The 19,111-nt window shown below is 39.3% G+C and overlaps 1 protein-coding gene across 1 annotated transcript in view; it reads right to left on the bottom strand.

The window, feature by feature from the left end:
- Positions 1-19,111, bottom strand: part of LOC126279093 (traB domain-containing protein) — a 153,891-nt gene that overhangs the window by 102,763 nt on the left and 32,017 nt on the right. The window lies entirely within an intron of this gene.

A 19,111-nucleotide genomic window follows, 5' to 3' on the forward strand; every position in this document is an offset into this window, starting at 1 on the left:
CTAACCCAGCAAGATTGCTGTTCGCTAGTGGAAGCAGTTGCAGTTGGGCCTTAGCGGCCAGAGATGAAAGTAACCATATGTGCATTTGAGTTGTGCTTGTGGATATGTTTTCTCCTACTGATGAGGGACAAAATCCAGAAGCCGAGCAGTTCTAGCATTCTTTCTCAGTGTGCCTGTTTGAAACTAAATGCGTACTCTATGTGGTGAGTAGCAATCTGTCCTTTCCACATTGTTGTTCTTCCCTCCTGGATTTCCCCTTTTTAAATATTTCATCATACAGCTCTATTCGCAGATTGTTCAGACACACTTCTGTTGTTTACAGGAAAGTACCTTTGCTTGATGACTGTCAAGAAAATATAGAAACAGTTTTCAGTCATTTGAACAGCAAATCCATCAGTGACATTTCAACTGTTCTAAACCTGCCCCAGTCTACTGCTGGTGATGTAATTGTCAAATGGAATCATGAAGGAGCAACCATAGCTAAACGAAGAACAGGCATACCTCATGTACTGATGGACAGGAGCCGTTGGGTACAGCGGAAGGTGATTGTAAAATAGTCACTTTGTGTTCACTAACAGCTATCATTAAAAATTAATAAATATAAGCTAAGGTCCGTAACAATGATAAAGAACCTGATGCCATCTGATTACAGCATTAGCAGTAAACTCCTGAAGACTGCCACATTGCTTAAATATCTAATGGGTAATGTAACAAAATACACTACTGGCCATTAAAACTGCTACATCACGAAGATGATGTGCTACAGACACAAAATTTAACTGATAGAAGATGCTGTGATACGCATATGGTTAGCTTTTTAGAGCATTCACACAAGGTTGGCGCCAGTGGCGACACCTACAACGTGCTGACATGAGGAAAGTTTCCAACCAATTTCTCATACACAAACAGCAGTTGACCAGTGTTGCCTGATGAAATGTTGTGATGCCTCGTGTAAGGAGGAGGAATGTGTACCATCACGTTTCTGATTTTGATAAAGGTCGAATTGATTCCTATTGCGACTACAGTTTATCGTATCGCGACACTGCTGCTTGCGTTTGTCGAGATCAAATGACTGTTAGCAGAATGTGGAATCGGTGGGTTCAGGAGGGTAATACAGGATGCAGTGCTGGATCCCAACGGCCTTGTATCACTAGCAATCGAGATGACAGGCATCTTATCCGCATGGCTGTAACGGATCGTGCAGCCATGTCTCGATCCCTGAGTCAACAGATGGGGACGTTTGCAAGACAACAACCATCTGCACAAACAGTTCGACGATGTTTGCAGCAGCATGGACTATCAGCATGGAGACCATGGCTGCGGTTACTCTTGACGCTGCATCACAGACAGGAGCGCCTGCGATGGTGTACTCAACTACGAACCTGGGTGCGCGAATGGCAAAAAGTCATTTTTTCGGATGAATCCAGGTTCTGTTTACAGCATCATGATGGTCGCATTCGTGTTTGGTGACATCACGGTGAATGCACATTGGAAGCGTGTATTTGTCATCGCCATACTGGCATATCACCAGCGTGATGGTATGGGGTGCCATTGGTTACATGTCTCGGTCACCTCTTGTTCGCATTGACAGCACTTTGAACAGTGGATTTTACATTTCAGATGTGTTATGGCCCATGGCTCTACCCTTCATTCGATCCTTGCGAAACCCTACATTTCAGCAGGATAATGCACGACCGCATTTGCAGGTCCTGTACGGGCCTTTCTGGATACAGAAAATGTTCGACTGCTGCCCTGGCCAGCACATTCTCCAGACCTCTAACCAATTGTAAACGTCTGGTCAATGGTGGCCGAGCAACTGGCTCGTCACAATACGCCAGTAACTACTCTTGATGAACTGTGGCATCGAGTTGAAGCTGCATGGGCAGCCGTACCTGTAAACGCCATCCAAGGTCTGTTTGACTCAATGCCCAGGCGTATCAAGGCCGTTATTACGGCCAGATGTGGTTGTTTGGGTACTGATTTTTCAGGATCTATGCACCCAAATTGCACGAAAATGTAATCACATGTCAGTTCTAGTATAATATATTTGTCCAATGAATACCCTTTTATCATCTGCACTTCTTATTTGGGAAGCAATTTTAATGGCGAGTAGTGTAATATGAAATTGAATGAAAGTGTAGAATCTATAGTGGGGGAAGACAAATTGAAGAAATATTGTTCAAAAGATTTCTGGGAAAGTAAAGTATACCTGTGGAGAATATCTGATACAATATGCAAGAGCAACTATTTCTAGAGTACTGTTTCACTGTTTGTTGTCATTTTCAAATAAACACTACAGTAAACATTAAACAAATTCAGACACACATGGCTAAACTCACAACAGTCACTACATCCCATAGATACAAGTATGATGAAATGCCTAATGCAGGATAGCTGAAAGAAGGGCAACATTTTTTTCCCAAGAAGCCTTGTTGTGTCAATGTAGAGAACTAAGACCTGAGTAAAACTGACGGAATTCTGCTGCCTCAATTTGATTTTGTGTAGAGGCCATGGGAACAAGAGAGATTAGGACATTTACTGAAACAAATTATTGTCATTTACCTTTAGGTTTTGATCTTCTGATGATTTTAATGGGTAGTAAATGACAGCACCATTTCCAAAACAATATAAGAAGGCTGCTCACATTGTCTCCTAAATCATTTACAAAGATTAGGATCAGCCTAGGCCAAAAACACTACTGTTTTACTCAATGATTTTCCATCGATTTCTACATACTGTGACCTTTCTGACAGGAAACCACAAATCCAGCCCGACAACTGAAGTGATACTCCATAGACATGGAATTTGATTTGAAGTTTCTTGTTAGCAATGTTGTCAAAACTCTTCTGGAAATCTAGAAGTATGGACTCAATTTGAGATTCCCCATTGACAGCAATCATCTACAAAATTCCGGACTCTACAAACATTCTTTCAAAGTGCCACACCAGTGAAAATCTGACAGCATCAAGTGTAAGCTATACGGTGGATGTTTCAGCACCTCAAGTATCAGATTACGTAGTGTATGTTTAGTATGTGCAAGTTTAAGAAAGGTGTGCGTTGTCATGGACCACAATGCACGTTTTGAGATATGTCTCCAATATTTTGAATGCATCTCAGGCCTGAACTACTTCACAACCATTTCACTGTGTTGGGCACTATACTTTGATTAAAATTCACTTCACGCACTGGAGCTGCTTTTCTCAAATCAGTGCAATCAACATCACAACCACATTGTTTGCCATTGCCAAACTGCCACAAAAATTGGAGAGTTCAATTCCATTTCCTTGTCTATCATTATTTCTTGATGTGCTTGGACCCCAAATGCTGGCTCTGGCATTTTTATTTCATATTTCACTACACATGATAACAACATAAAAAACAATAAAAACACACACAATGACACTAATAAAATACACAGGTTTCATACACAGCACTAACCAAACACTACAGGATTTTTCTGCACAAGACATGATTCATTGTCACCTATATTGTTATCATAATCACAGAGATCAGCTTACATTAGACAAGCTTCGCACATTTCATGAAGTCGGATTCTTGAAGGCTGCAATTCACAACAGCAACTGGGGATCCACAGTCATAAATACGCTATTTAACCCAGTTTTTTGTGTCGTAGTGCAATGATTAGCATATAAACCTGACATTTAGAAGGCCGTAGGTTCAAATCTCATAAAGTACAGCAAAATATTTTTATTTCCAAATCTGATCGAAATAAATAGTTTGATTATTATTTTTATTCAATTAACTGGTTTAAATGTAATTTTTTTATTTCCAATTCCCTCCCACATCAATTTCATCATCTTATTGACTTTTTTATTTGCTCTTATTGTTCTTTCTGTCATCCTTTTGTTCTTCAAAATCTGCCTGTGTCACCTATAATATGCAACCAAGTGCCAATGAGGACTACTCATTGGCTGGTAACGCAGCAGTTCACGCAGCCAGTGTGAGGATTGTTTCAGGTAACCAAAGATAGTGAGAAATTACAGTTTCCTTTTAGCACTGAAACTGACTTCTTTCTGTCTTGAGTTTACTCATGGAGGTTAGCTTTAATTTCCAAGAACAAAGCAATTATGATTTTAGTTCTAGCACAGATTTCTGACCACCATTTTATTGGACACATTGCACATCACAAGGTTATGGTTAGCTTACGATACGAGTTTAAATTCTGGGTTACAAATTGCATCATCTGCTGCAACTTAGCCAATAGTCACTTAAAATCAGCTGCTGACAGCGCATCTCGTATTTCTGAAATATCTCACAGCAGCTACTTCCAACATTGCTCCATCTTCCACATTAACAGCATTTATGAAATGTCACGTCACGTTTGTGTCTCACCTCTAACCTATTAATAGCTGGCAGCTGATATGGCAACACTGTAGTGGGAAGTGATAGACATCAACGATCAAGTAATTTTGATTAGACTATAGTCACAATTTAGCACTTCTCCGAACATCTGATATCATCAGGAGCAGCACAACTTTCTCCGAGGATGCCTGGGACAAAGTTTTTTTCTTGACTGGAGCCTCCATTTCATGATTTTCTCTTGTACTTCGATAATTGTGCACACAGGACATATCTTCTGCTGTAATTTGTCAAAGGAAAGCATTACCTTCGCCTGCATAATGCTAGAAGTGCTATACATACATTACAGCATACAACATCAGCCAGGCCAGAGCAAATGAAATGCTTATTCTGATGTCCATCCAATCTGCAAAAATATTCTTACCCACCTGCAAGCCACCTATATTTCCGACCTATTGCTAAATGTAATCTGTTCTGCTGCCACTTGATGAGTAGATTTTTTTATCTATCCAATTAAACTATTTTCACAAAAGATTGAGGAGCAAGGTCGCTCCCATGAACTATCATGCTCATCACATTGCGGTCCAGTTGCTGATAAGTTATACCATGTCCCCATCGGAAACAGGTCAAACTGTAACAGTAGCTTTACTGTGCCACCATCACTCATTCCATTGCATAGTTATTTATCTGGACACAATTGTTAATTAGACAACCTAACGTATAAATGGTCACTGATAAACTGTGGCCTATGGTAAGTTTGATCAGCCAATTGCAGAACATGCTGTTCAACACAACGTGACCAATTTCAATTAATCTTTTACAAGTCGTGCCATCTGGGTCATTTCTTATACTGCTGCTGATACCCCCCACTTTTGCTCTGTCATCTCTGAAGTGTGCAACTAGGAAATGCCCCTCCAAGGAATTCTTTTGCACTGCTTATAAGCAAGTTCATGTTCACCCATCACTGACCATTTTGCTGGTTGTGAAGACACATCCAAGTTACTTATATGGATTACACAAATAAATTTTTATACTGGAAACAAGTATTCAGTGCCATTAATCTTTGATAAGTTTGTGGGTGATTTTTCAACCACAATGTGTAAGGTGAAATATCTTATTGATTTAAGGTCAACTTTAGTCCTTGTGTTTTGTGGTGGAAACAATAATTGCGCCATAGTTCTTGCACTTTTCAGCACATAACATGTGTACATAATAATTGTGGTGTGTGTGTGTGTGTGTGTGTGAGAGAGAGAGAGAGAGAGAGAGAGAGAGAGAGAGAGAGAGAGAGAGAGAGAGAGAGAGAGAGAGAGAGAGAGCGAGCAAATTTATTTATTTATTTGTGGGCAAGTGTATTGTTGTTCTCCAAAATTATCTCATAAGGAACAAGTAAGTAGTGTTTTGAAACTGATATGCATGAAATAAATAGAAATTTCAATTATGCTATTCTAGTGATCATGCGTTTCTGCCATTACGCCGAAATCCAGTGCCATCAACTTATGATGTATGATGCAGTAAAGAGTTGTCATTTACACACAATCATTTTGGTAAGTGAAATGGATGCACAACAACTCTTGCACATAATATGTTCAACTAATACGCACAGCACAGTGTAGACAGACATGTCACCTCATTTGCTTACACTGGATGTCATGGTTTGAATGATTTGTTTTCAAACTGTGCTTATTTATGAAACATGTCATAGTTAGGGCCCAGATTTTAATGACAGGTCACATTTTTTCCCTAAACTTTATGGTGAATGCTATCTCAACACTGGAGGTATGAATGGAAGACATAGTTTTACATTATTCTGCAAAGGAAAATATGCTAAATTCATTATGTCTGAATGAGCACTTGAGTAAGGGAAATGAAATTTCTTTTTGTATATTAGATGATTTCCAGTTAGTTAATAGCTTCAACAGAGACCTGCATGTACATGGAGACATGTCAATTCATATTAACCCTTAACTACCATCGACCCTCTCTCAGACTGCTACTAATTTGTGTGTCGAGATATTTCTCACACCCCTGCAAAGCCAAATGGATTCTTCCGTGTACCTTCCGATTGGCTGTCAAGCTACACCTGCCAGCATACTTGCATTGTTGCTGCTCTTTGTTTCGCAATTATTAGCCTTCAGAGGTCTCACATACGTACCACAGTTTTTGTGTGCCGCGTTTTTGTTGCATGCTACTGTTTCTCCGTGGCGGGAAAGCTGGGCCTTCTATGCAACGTGTGTTATGAGAGATAGATGTGGATGTTCAAGATGAAGACTTTGATGACAGCCATAATGACCCTAATTTTGAGATATTTAGTGATCACAACACAAATTCAAGAAAGTGAAGAAGATGTGACAGGTGATGACGATGGAGCTTACCTCTTCGGTAAGAATCGATGTTTTCGATGGAGAAAAATGCAGCCACCAGCTAATGCAAGAAGAAGGCAACACAACATCATCTTGCAGCTTCCTGGACTGCGGCAGATGGCAAAAGGTCTTGGAGAAAACCCTGCCGTTTTGGAGGTATGGAAACTGTTCTTTACACCAGATATTCTAGACGAAAACATCATCTTGCAGCTTCCTGGACTGCGACAGATGGCAAAAAGTCTTCGAGAAAACCCTGCCGTTTTGGAGGTATGGAAACTGTTCTTTACACCAGACACTGTAGACGAAATCGTTCGATGGACAAATCTGAAAATATCTAAGCTTAGAGTACAGTATGCTAACGATCACTTATCATATCTACAAGATGTTGATGTCATTGAATTGAAGGCTCTAATTGGTGTATTAGTGTATTCAGCCATTTTCAAGTCGGAGAACGAGTCTGTTTACAGCTTGTTTGCAACCGATGGAACAGGCAGGATGTTTTCAGATGCACTGGTAGCAAAGAAAGATTTCTGTTTTTATTATCTGCATTATGATTTGACAATATAGATGATCAGGTGGAAAGAAAGAAAATAGACAAATCAGCAGTAATGTCACAAATCTTTTTGTGTTTCATCGAAAACAGTCAACTTTGCTACTCTGTAGGTGCAATAGTGTGTGTCGATGAAATGCTTGTTCCTTTTCGTGGAAGGCGTGGGTTTAGAATGTACATGCCAAACAAACCAGCAAAGAATGGCCTGAAAGATCAGTGTTTGACTGACGCTCGTACAAATTACTTGTACAATACATACATTTATCCTGGAAAAGGCAGTGACGGTCACACCCTTCCCAGCAATAAAAAGGTCACAGTGTTCTCACACAGGCTGTTCTTCGATAGGTGAAACACACTGAAAACACAAGGAGAAATGTTACAGGTAACAACTGGTACTCATCAATAGAACTAGTGAATGAACTTTCAAAAAAAGGTCTCACATACATTGGTACACTGAAAAAGAGCAAAAAAGAGATCCCACAGAACTTCTTACCTAATAAGAAATGTGGTGTGAAGACATCTGTTTACGGTTTTACGAAAGACATGACTCTGGTTTCTTTCATGCCCAAGAAGTCCAAAGCTGCAATACTGGTCTCTTCTATGCACCATTCACTAACAATGATCCTGAATCAGGAAAACCAGAGATCATCCTGTTTTATAATACAACAAAAGGTGGTGTGGACTGTCTCGACCAAAGGTGTGCAGCTTCTTCATCACGTCACCAGACAAGAAGATGGCCTTTGGTCATATTCTTCACATTAGTGGAGATTGCTTTCGGTGTAAATTGTTATGTGGTACATCAAGCTTATCCAAAGGCAGAGGTAATGACGAGATTGATCTTCATGAAGACTCTAGCAAGAGACCTAGTTGAACCTCATATGAAGCGTAGAATTTCTATTGGACACTTGGCCCGGAGTTGAGTGACACCTTCAGAAGAATACTTCACTTACAAAATGAACCTCCTCAGACACCGAAAGAATTCGAAAATCTAAAAACATTTGCCTTTAGCCCTCCTCGTCTGAAGAGGAAAACAAGGTATCCATGTCAACAGTGTGGTGTTCCGATTTGTTTGGAGTGTTCCAGGAAGGTCTGCATGAAGTGTTTGGAGGTGGAAATTGACTGAAGTATGATTCAGTGGCACATGAGAACAAGTATTTAGTTTTTACTTGTGATTTTAGAAGTAAAATGTGGCAAAGTTTTTCCATTCATAGACTTATGGACTGAAATATTCACTCTACATTGCAAAGATGAATCGTAAACTGAAAGCTGACTTTTCGCACGATTTATCGTAAGTCAAGTTGGATTTTTCCACCTACTTATATTGCCAATTTGTAATATAATCCATCTGATGAAAATCTGTGTGGGTGTCGAGAGCTAACTATTTGCTGTTATTTTCATAACTCATAAAATAAAAATATATTCCAGATTTTGCTTTGTTTTAATTGTCAAAGTGTTTAAAATACTGCATTGTTTTTTTTAAAAAAAAATCTAATTTCTACAAAGGCCATCTCTAAGAAGTATAATGAACGACAGGAAGTCAAGACACTATATATATTCTGCAAAATTCTGGTTTGACATATAAAATATCTGTATATATAAAATACCTGAGAGACCCCTCCATAGTAATTGTGTTCCTGTGAATGACCATACTGGTTAAGGGTTAAGAAAGCTTTAATGAATGGTGGTAGTGGATTAGATCTAGGCTTTTTGTGTAGTGAGTTGCACTTTGAAGCTATAGGTAAATGAGTGTTCAAAAGTGTTACTGTATCATTTTGTAGGTCATACAATATGATCCACTAACCTTTTCAGAAAATATTGAGCATTTATTAAATTTCTTCGTAGTCCTCAATCGAGCAATTATAGTACAGTATAGTATAGTATAGTATAGTATAGTATAGGTGGTGACATAAAAGCTCCATTCAATGCAGCAAAAGAGATACATAATGTAAATGAATTTAAAAATCTGTTAAGACAATTTAATTTTAGTTTTACTAACTGTAAAACTACAAGAGAGGTGGCCTGCCTTAACAATATACTTTAAAATGTTAGTAGTGATTTAATGTGTTCTGAAATAGCTGTTTTTGCTTTCTCAGATCATAATTCACTTTGGGTGGAAATAAGTACGTCTAATATGATGTCCAAAGAGCTTACAGAGCCTAAAGTGGCCATGACAAGACCAATAATGCAGGACAAAATTTCTAATTTTATGGTTCCATTCAAGAATTACAATTAGAAACATTTGTTTAACAGCGATAGTCATTGTTCCGCTAATATAGTCTTTGATAGATTTTTTGAGCTTTCTTAAATATTTTTCAGAGCAGCTTCCCTCAGTACAAACGTAACATTCATCCCAAGACAAAGAAGCATAACTATAAGAATGTTCAACTAGCCAATGAAAAACAGATGTTAATATATTTAGATTTTTATAGATTACACAAAACAGACATGGCTAAGCTAAAATACTTACAAGTGTTCAAAAAGATTATAAACTTACAGTCAATGAGGCTAGGAAGCAACATAACTTGTTTATAATAGTCATTCAAAAAGAAATGCAAGAAGACATGGAGTGCAACAAACTCAGTGGACAAAAGCAACCAAAAATAGACTGTAGTAGTCAGCCATTTGAATTTAATAACAGTCTATTAATGAAATTTGTAAAAGCATTGTTAGGCCTTGTGAAACTGGATCTGATCTCATAATTTGTCAAAATATAAGCTACACATTGAAAGTAATCGTTTTTTCTCAGAGATAACACCAGATGTTGTTTTAAGTTACAGTTCGTGCAATTGACTGACCGAAAAGGTGCTTAGAGCTTCACAAGAGAAAAACTTTGTCCAGTTACTTTCTGTGTCCTTAGCAACACTTCTGACTGTGTAGAGCATTATTCTCTTCTCAACAAATTAGTTTATTATGAAATCACTAACAACAATGCTGGCAATGTTGTTGAATCATTTCATAATAACTCTAAACCAATTGTGTGTACTGTAAAGGAGAGATTGCAGATAGCTGAAATTAAGTGCAACACAAGATTTAGCTTTTGAACCTTAAGTCAATATCAGTTATGACTATAATGTTCTTCAAACTATGACTAAAGGCACTCTATCGCAAGTGTCAATCTGGTTTAGAGCTAAAAGATTTTTGGTCAAAGGTGCAGGACAAAAACACAGATAACTCATGTATATAAGAAGGGTAAAAAGGAATGGACCCACAAAATTACAGACCAATATCCTTGACATCGTTTGGCTGCAGAATTCTTGAATATATTCTGAGGTCGAACATGATAAATTTCCTAGGGGCTGAAACGCTTATGTCTGCAAATCAGCATCATTTTAGAAAGTATCACTTGCATGACACTCAGCTTGGCCTTTCCTCACACGATACACTGCCAACTATGCTGAATGGCAACAGGCATATTTCTAGATTTACGAAAATTATTTGACATAGTACACCACGACAGACTGTTAACAAAGGTATAAGTCGTCTTCTCTTTTTTTTTCCAAACACAGTAATTATACAGTCAACCAGTTGCAAATAGCTTTTTGATACAATTGACCTTGGTTGTTACGTCTACTAAGGAAGTCTTTGTCAGAATGAAATTCTGAGAAACCATAAAATTACTTTGTGAGAAAGCAATGATCAGAATTTAGAGCAGCCATTCTCAAGTCAAAAATAAAATAAAATACATTCCAGCCTTTATTTTCAACTTGAGCATAGCTGCTCTAAATTCTGACCACTGTTTTCTCACAATGTAATTCAAAATTTCATTCTTATGAAGAACCCTTAGTAGGTGTCGAAACCTACATCAATTCTACCAAAAAGTTATTTGCAACTGGCTGGTTGTACAATTCCTATGTTTGAAAATTGTATATGGTTGCTGACAAACAGCCATGTTGAAAACTGGAAGGTGCCATTGTAAGGAATAGTTCATAGATATGCGAATGGCTCAATGATTTTTTTCAGTAATGGAACCCAGTATGTTGTCCTCGATAGCGAGTGTTCATCAGTGACAAGGGTATTGTCAGGAGTGTCCCAGCAAAGTGTGACAGGACCACCGCTATTTTCTACACACATAGATTATCTGGCAGGCAGGGTGGCCAGCAATCTATAGTTGTTCGCTGCTGATGCTTTGGTGTACAGGAAGGTGTCGAAGATGAGTGACTGTAGAATGATACAAGAATACTTTGCCAAAATTTCTAGTTGGTGCGATGAAGGCAGCTTGCTCTAATGTAGAAAAATATAAGTTGCTGCGGATAAGCAGGGAAAACAAACCAGTAATGTTCAGATACAGCATTAGTAGGGTCCTGCTTGACAATCACATAATTTAAATATATGGATGTAACACTGAAAAGTGAGTAAAATGGAATGAGCATGTCACAATTGTCATAGGGAAAGCGAATGGCCAGGTTCAGTTTATTGCAAGGATTTTAAGGAAGTGTGGTTCATCTGTAAAGGACAGCACATACAGGACACTACAGGGACCCAGTCTTTAGTACTGCTTGAGTGTTTGGGATCTGCACCAGGTTGAATTAAAGGAAGGTATCGAAGCAGTTCGGGCTGAACAACAGGCAACTCAAATGGGAACCCAAGGAGGGAAGGTGGCATTCTTTATGAGGAACACTATTCAGAAAATTTAGAGAACTTAAAGCTGACAGCAGAGCAATTCTATTGCTGCCAACAAACAATTCGCATAAGAATCACGAAGATAAGACACAAGAAATTATGCCTCATACAGAGGCATATAGACAGCCATTTTTTCCTCGCTTTCTGCGAATGGAAGAAGAAAGGAAATGCTTAGTAGTGGCACTGGATATCCTGTGACACACACCATACGGTGGCTTGCTGAGTAGGCACGCGGATATAGATGTCCATTTGGTTTATCAAGATCAGCCTGTTTCACTTTTTTTTTCTTCATATTATTATATCCTATGGGCTTTTATTTTGGTGCAACAGCACACGTGCTCAAGACATTTCGGTATTTCAAAAGAAAGTTCCTAGGATTATTACAAACTCAGAAAAACTTTCCCATCGCAGACCATTGTTTATTGACAAAAAATATTAACCATAATGAACTTATACATTTACACTGTTGTACACAAAGAAAAACTCATCAGAATACCAGCTTAGGCAAGATTTATGCTCTCAAGGTACTAAAAATTATAGGAGTATTGATGTACATTGCTCCAGACTACATCTACACACACACATTCTGCAAGCCATAATGTGGTGTGGTGGAGGGCACCTTGTACCACTACTAATCATTTCCTTTCCTGTTCCACTCTCAAACAGAGCAAGGGAAAAAAAGACTGTCTATATGCCTCCATACAAACCCTAATCTCTCTAATCTTATGTTCATGGTCCTTACATGAAAAGTACAGAGACAGCTGTAGAATCACTATGCAGTCGCCCTCAAATGCCAATTCTCTAAATTTTCTCAATAATGCTCCTAAAAAAGAAGGTTGCCTTCCCTCCAGTGATTCTCACTAGAGTTCCCGAAGCGTCTCTGTAATACTTGTGTGTTGTTTGAACCTACCAGTAACAAATCTAGCAGCCCGCCTGTGATTTGCTTAGATGTCTTCCTTTAATTTGAGCTGGTGGGGACCCCAAACACTCTAACAGTACTCCTTTACATATGAACCACACTTTCCTAAATTCTCCCAATAAACTGAAGTTAATCACTTGCCTTCCCTGCCAAAGTCCTTACACGCTCATTCCATTCCACACTGCTTTACGTTACGCCCAGATATTTAATCAATGTTACTGTGTCAAGCAGCACACTACTAATACTGTATTTCAACATTATGGGTTTGTTTTTCCTACTTATCAGCATTAGCTTACATTTTTCTACATTTAGAGCTAGCTGCTATTCATCACACAAAGTAGAAATTTTGAACAAGTCATCTAGTATCTTCCTACAGTCACTTAACGACAACAGCTTAATACACCAGAGTACCATCAGCAAACAGCCGCAGACTGCTGCTTATCCTGTCCAGCATCTGGGTACCCCCTTTGTCACAAAAGTTGCAAAACAGGTTTTTTTATTTCGGAGTTTGCAACACTAAAAAGGAAAAAAAGTTTTTATGTTATCTGGTATGTGCACATCCTTGAAATGACCTTGGCCATGTTTCCAGACAAACTTACTAGGTAGCAGAGGTGTGTTCTTTTGTTCTCTTTTTTTTTCTTTTTTAGCCACATACTGTTTGGGTTCTTGGCAGATTAGTTATGGTGACACAATGGATGCGCATTGTGAGCAAAGTGTGAACTTTTAAGTTCTGCAATAAGCTCAGGAAAACTACTTGTCAAATGTGGACAATCATTAAGCAAGCATATGCAGGCACTTTCAAGATGTCGTGTTTTTGAGTGGCACAAAAGGTTTTATGGAGGCAGAGATTCAGTGCAAGACTATCCCAGAGCAGGTTGACACTGGTCTACAACACATATTGATACAAACATTGAGTGTGTAAAGCAGTTATTGCAAGACCACCACCATGTAACTGTGCAAGTGATATCACAAGAACTTAATTTGAATCGTGATGCATGTCATAAGATTTTATGCGAAGATTTAGAGAATTGGAAATTTAAGGCTCAACTTGTCCCTCACGTACTAATAGACAAAAAGAAAGAGGAAATACAAAGAATTTCTGCTGAGCTACTGAACAGAACCAGACAAGATCCCACATTTCTGTCAAAGATTATTGCTGGGGATGAAAGTTGATGCTACCAGAATGACCTTCACAGGAAGCATCAAAACGCTGTACGGTGGAGTCCCGGATCACCAGACTTGAAACAAGTCGAACGATAACCTTCGAGAACAAAGAGAATGTTGATCGCATTCTCTGATAGTAAAAGATTAGTTCAGTCTGAGTATGTTCCTCTAGCTCACACAGTGAATCAAACTCTTCACATCATAGTCTTGAAATGTTTGCTGCAAGCAATTTGACACTGCCACCCAGATTCATGGCATTCTCAAGACTGGTTCTTACTGCATCACAAAGCATCAACCCACAATGTTTTATTGTTACCAAGTTTATAGCCAGACATTCTGTTATTGCCATCCCCTATCTGCTATATTTGCTTGACCTCTTGCCTTGCGACTTTCTACATCTACATCTACATCTACATCCATACTCCGCAAGCCACCTGACGGTGTGTGGCGGAGGGTACCCTGAGTACCTCTATCGGTTCTCCCTTCTATTCGAGTCTCGTATTGTACGTGGAAAGAAGGATTGTCGGTATGCTTCTGTGTGGGCTCTTATCTCTCTGATTTTATCCTCATGGTCTCTTCGCGAGATATACGTAGGAGGGAGCAATATACTGCTTGACTCTTCGGTGAAGGTATGTTCTCGAAACTTTAACAAAAGCCCGTACCGAGCTACTGAGCATCTCTCCTGCAGAGTCTTCCACTGGAGTTTATCTATCATCTCCGTAACGCTTTCGCAATTACTAAATGATCCTGTAACGAAGCGTGCTGCTCTCCGTTGGATCTTCTCTATCTCTTCTATCAACCCTACCTGGTGCGGATCCCACACTGCTGAGCAGTATTCAAGCATGTTCTTGTTTCCACTAGTGGAAATGCAACTGAAAGGAAAACTTCATCAAAATATAGCAGACATCCAACGGGCTGTGATAAATGAGCTTACAAGAATCACAGCTGAAAATTTTCCTGTGCAGCAACTGTGTATGTACAGCCAAGGAGATACTTCAATAGGAGCTAGGACACTTCCCTGAGCCACACCTGAGGGCAACATACTGGGTACTGTTAAGAAGGCTTAAAGCCACTCGTGTACCTGGGCACCTATTCTGCATGCTTTTGCCTTCATTAACAGTCAGCAGCGTGGCACCGTGTCAAAAACTCTGCAGATATCTAGGAATATGGAAACCATCTGTTTCCCTTCATCCATGGTTCACTGTGTCTCATGTGAGAAAAGGGAAATCCGAGTTTCACAAAAGTTATGCTTTCTAAAACTGTGCTGATTTGTGAACAGAAGCTTTCCCTTTCAAGGAAATTTATTATATTCGAACTGAGAATATCAAGGATTCTACAGCAAACCGATGTTAATGATATTTGTCTGGAATTTTCCAGGTCTGTTCTATCCTTCTTAAATGTAGCAGTCACCTGCTCTCTTATCCAGTTGTTTTGGACTTTGGGCTGAGATAGAGTCTCGTGATGAATGCAAGCTAAGTAAGGGCCAATGGCGTTGAGTAATCTTTGCAAAACTGAATTGGGATTCCATCAGAACCTTGTGACATATTTGCTTTCAACTCTTTTAGTTGCTTCTCTACACCAGCGACACTTATTACTTTGTCATCCATAGGGGAGTGTGATTGATGGTCACATAATGGTATGTTTCTATGAGTCTCCTGTGTGAAAGATTTCTTAAATATGAAATTTAAAACTTCGGCTTTACCTTTTGCTACATTCTACCACCACACTAGACTGGTCAACAAGTCACTGAATAACAGCATAACTGGCTCTAGAATGAACAGAAGCTCCATTCAACTTGTTTAATGACAGATTGTACTGTCAGTTATCCCTTAATTCTTTTTTCTCAGTTAATGAATTTATGAATGTGAAAATGTGATAGCCTAGTAGTTATTGTTTGGTAAGTGTACCATGATTTCTTTAGTGTTGTTAAAGTAAGACACCTTGGTCAAATTGTTTCAACTTAAATATTGTACTTTATTGAAAATTAACTCATTAAAGTTTTAGCTTTTATGAACTAATCTTCTTTGTGTATGTAATGTATATTTATATGCACTCATCATAAAAAGTTTTGCATCATCTTGGTTCCGAGAGTTCCGGAACCTGTACAGAAAATTGGAATAGAAATCAACATAAAAATCATTTCCGCCCGTTTTATTACTCATGAAAACCAAATACTGCATGTTGTACCACCATACAGCGAGATCTTCAGAGGTGGTGGTCCAGACTGCTGTGCACACTGGTACCTTTAATACCTGGTAGCATGTCCTCTTGCACTGATGCATGTCTGTATTCGTCGTGTCATACCATACACAAGTTCATCAAGGTACTGTTGTTCGAGACTGTCCCACTCCTCAACGACGATTTGGTGTAGATCCCTCAGAGTGGTTGGTGTGTCACGTCGTCTATGAACAGCCCTTTTTAATCTATACCAGGCATGTTCGATAGGGTGAGAACATGCTGGCCACTCTACACTCTCGTTGAACGATGTCATTATCCTGAAGGAAGTCATTCACAAAATGTGCACAATGGGGGCGTGAATTGTCATCCATAAAAACGAATGCCTCGCCAATATGCTGCCGATATGGTTGCACTATCGGTCGGCGGAAGGCATTCACGTATCGTACAGCCATTACGGCGCCTTCCATGACCACCAGCGAAGTATGTCGGCCCCACATAATGCCACCACAAAACAGCAGGGAACTTCCATCTTGCTGCACTTGCTGGACAGTGGACTGTGTTCAACCTGACCGGGTTGCCTCTAAACACGTCTCCATCTGGTTGAAGGCATATGCGACACTCATCAGTGAAGAGAACGTGATGCCAATCCTGAGCGGTCCATTCGGCATGTTGTTGGGCACATCTGTACCGCGCAGCACAGTGTTGTGGTTTCAAAGATGGTTCTCACCATGGACGTTGGGATTGAAGTTGCGCATCATGCGGCCTATTGCTCACAGTTTGAGTCATAACTCCACGTTCTGTGGCTCCACGAAAAGCATTATTCAACGTGGTGGTATTGCTGTCAGGGTTCCTCCGAGCCATAATCCGTAGGTGGTGGTCATCCACTGCAGTAGTAGCCCTTTGGCGGCCTGAGCGAGGCATGTCATCGACAGTTCCTGTCTCTCTGTACCTCCTCCATGTCCAAACAACATTGCTTTGGCTCACTCTGAGACGCCTGGACACTTCGCTTGTTGAGAGCCCTCCTGGCACAAAGTAGCAATGTGAACACCATAGAACTGTGATATTGACCGTCTAGGCATGGTTGAAGTACAGACAACTTTAGCTGTGAAATTCCTGGCAGATTAAAACTGTGTGCCCGACCGAGGCTCGAACTCGGGACCTTTGCCTTTCGCGGGCAAGTGCTCTACCATTTGAGCTAAAGAAGCACGACTCAAGCCCGGCCCTCACAGCTTTACTTCTACCAGTATCTTGTCTCCTACCTTCCAAACTTTACAGAAGCTCTTCTGCAAACCTTGCAGAACTAGCACTCCTGAAAGAAAGGATACTGCAGAGACATGGCTTAGCCACAGTCTGGGGGATGTTTCCAGAATGAGATTTTCACTCTGCAGCGGAGTGTGCGCTGATATGAAACTTCCTGGCAGATTAAAACTGTGTGCCCTACTGAGACTCGAACTCGGGACCTTTGCCTCTCGCGGGCTAGTGCTCTACCATCTGAGCTACTGAAGCACGACTCATGCCCGGTACTCACAGCTTTACTTCTGCCAGTATCTCGTCCCCTACCTTCCAAACTTTACAGAAGCTCTTCTGCGAACAGGAATTTGGAGGTTTTTTAACATAATCTAATGCTATGGTATTACAGTGTAAAAAAAAAAAAATGCCCGTTAACTTCTGCAGTTAAATGTTTCTCAAAGTTAGTCATAAATCTGGAAATAACTAAGTTTAAGCAACGCTATATTTGTTTACATATTAATCGCTGCAAAATTTCACTGTACTGATAACTTAAGGCTTTACTTTTCTTTACACTCCCACTTATTTCAGAAGAAAACCAGACCAGTACACAACTCTACTAGAATTTCTTGGCAGAGCTTCGAGCATGTACAACATGAAACGCTGGTCCCTGCACGTGACAATATCGTCAAAGCATAACTCGTATCACTTCAGGCAGGGGGGTTACCTTCACAGTCTCTGATGTTATTGAATTTATCACATGTTAAAATTCAGGAGAAAGCAAGAAATGTGCATGCTTTCTCCAAAAAAATTCTTGCCCCGAGATACAGGCCACCAAAGATGACACTGAGAACACCATTTTGAAGATGCAAATTTCAGAAATTTTTTTCAAATGCTTTATTTCTGTAACAGTTCTAGATATTTTGTTAGAGTTGTTTTTTTATTTGAAAGATAATTGGTTTACGATTACAACAGTATCCTCTGTTTGGACATAACTGTCAAAGTTATTTTCATTATGTCTTTCGAATTTTTTTTCTCAAAAATGCCAAACCAAAAAAGTTCAATTTTTTTCTGTTGACTAGTATGATGTAGTACTATATTCTCTATAAAGGAGAGCTTCCATTTCCACGATGAACAGGTTTTATTTAAAAAAAAATCATTTTTTTAACTTTCAAGGGTAATGTATGTCTTCACTGAAGTTGTTTCTTACTAATTTCTTTGTTACAATGTTTATTTCTATTGCCTTTGTTGCAGTTATTTTTTCTCTCTTTCTTTGTTGCACTTATTGCTTTTCACTTTCATTGTTGCAGATATACCATACACTTTGTTGTAGTTTCTTGTCAGTTTCTTTATCATTGTTCACTGCAGGTTTCTGTCTTGTATTTGTTCACTGCTGATTTGTTCACAGAAGAGGCTTCTAATAAATCTGAGACCATCCGGTGAGTTCTGCATTTTCATGAGGAATTTGCCAGTTTACACAGTAGCAATGTATTTGTGACAAGGACTGTTTGAAATGTCTTCTGACTGGGACCACTGACTGGGGCCACAAGAGAGTGAAGAGAGCCGACTATTTGCATATCGTTAAAAGAGCAATATATAAGACAGACAAAAAAAAAAAAAAAAGACTTTGTTCAGGTTGGGAATAAGTGTTCTCATTTGAAGACTGTTTCAAAGTAAAGATGTTTTCAATGACGACTTTTCAGTTCTAAATGTTTTGACAGAATAACAACAGTGATAGTATGTGAATAACGTGAAGCCTCCCATGGTGCAGAT

The sequence above is a fragment of the Schistocerca gregaria genome, chromosome 1, assembly GCF_023897955.1.
Source record: "Schistocerca gregaria isolate iqSchGreg1 chromosome 1, iqSchGreg1.2, whole genome shotgun sequence".
In the NCBI taxonomy this organism is placed as follows: domain Eukaryota; kingdom Metazoa; phylum Arthropoda; class Insecta; order Orthoptera; family Acrididae; genus Schistocerca; species Schistocerca gregaria.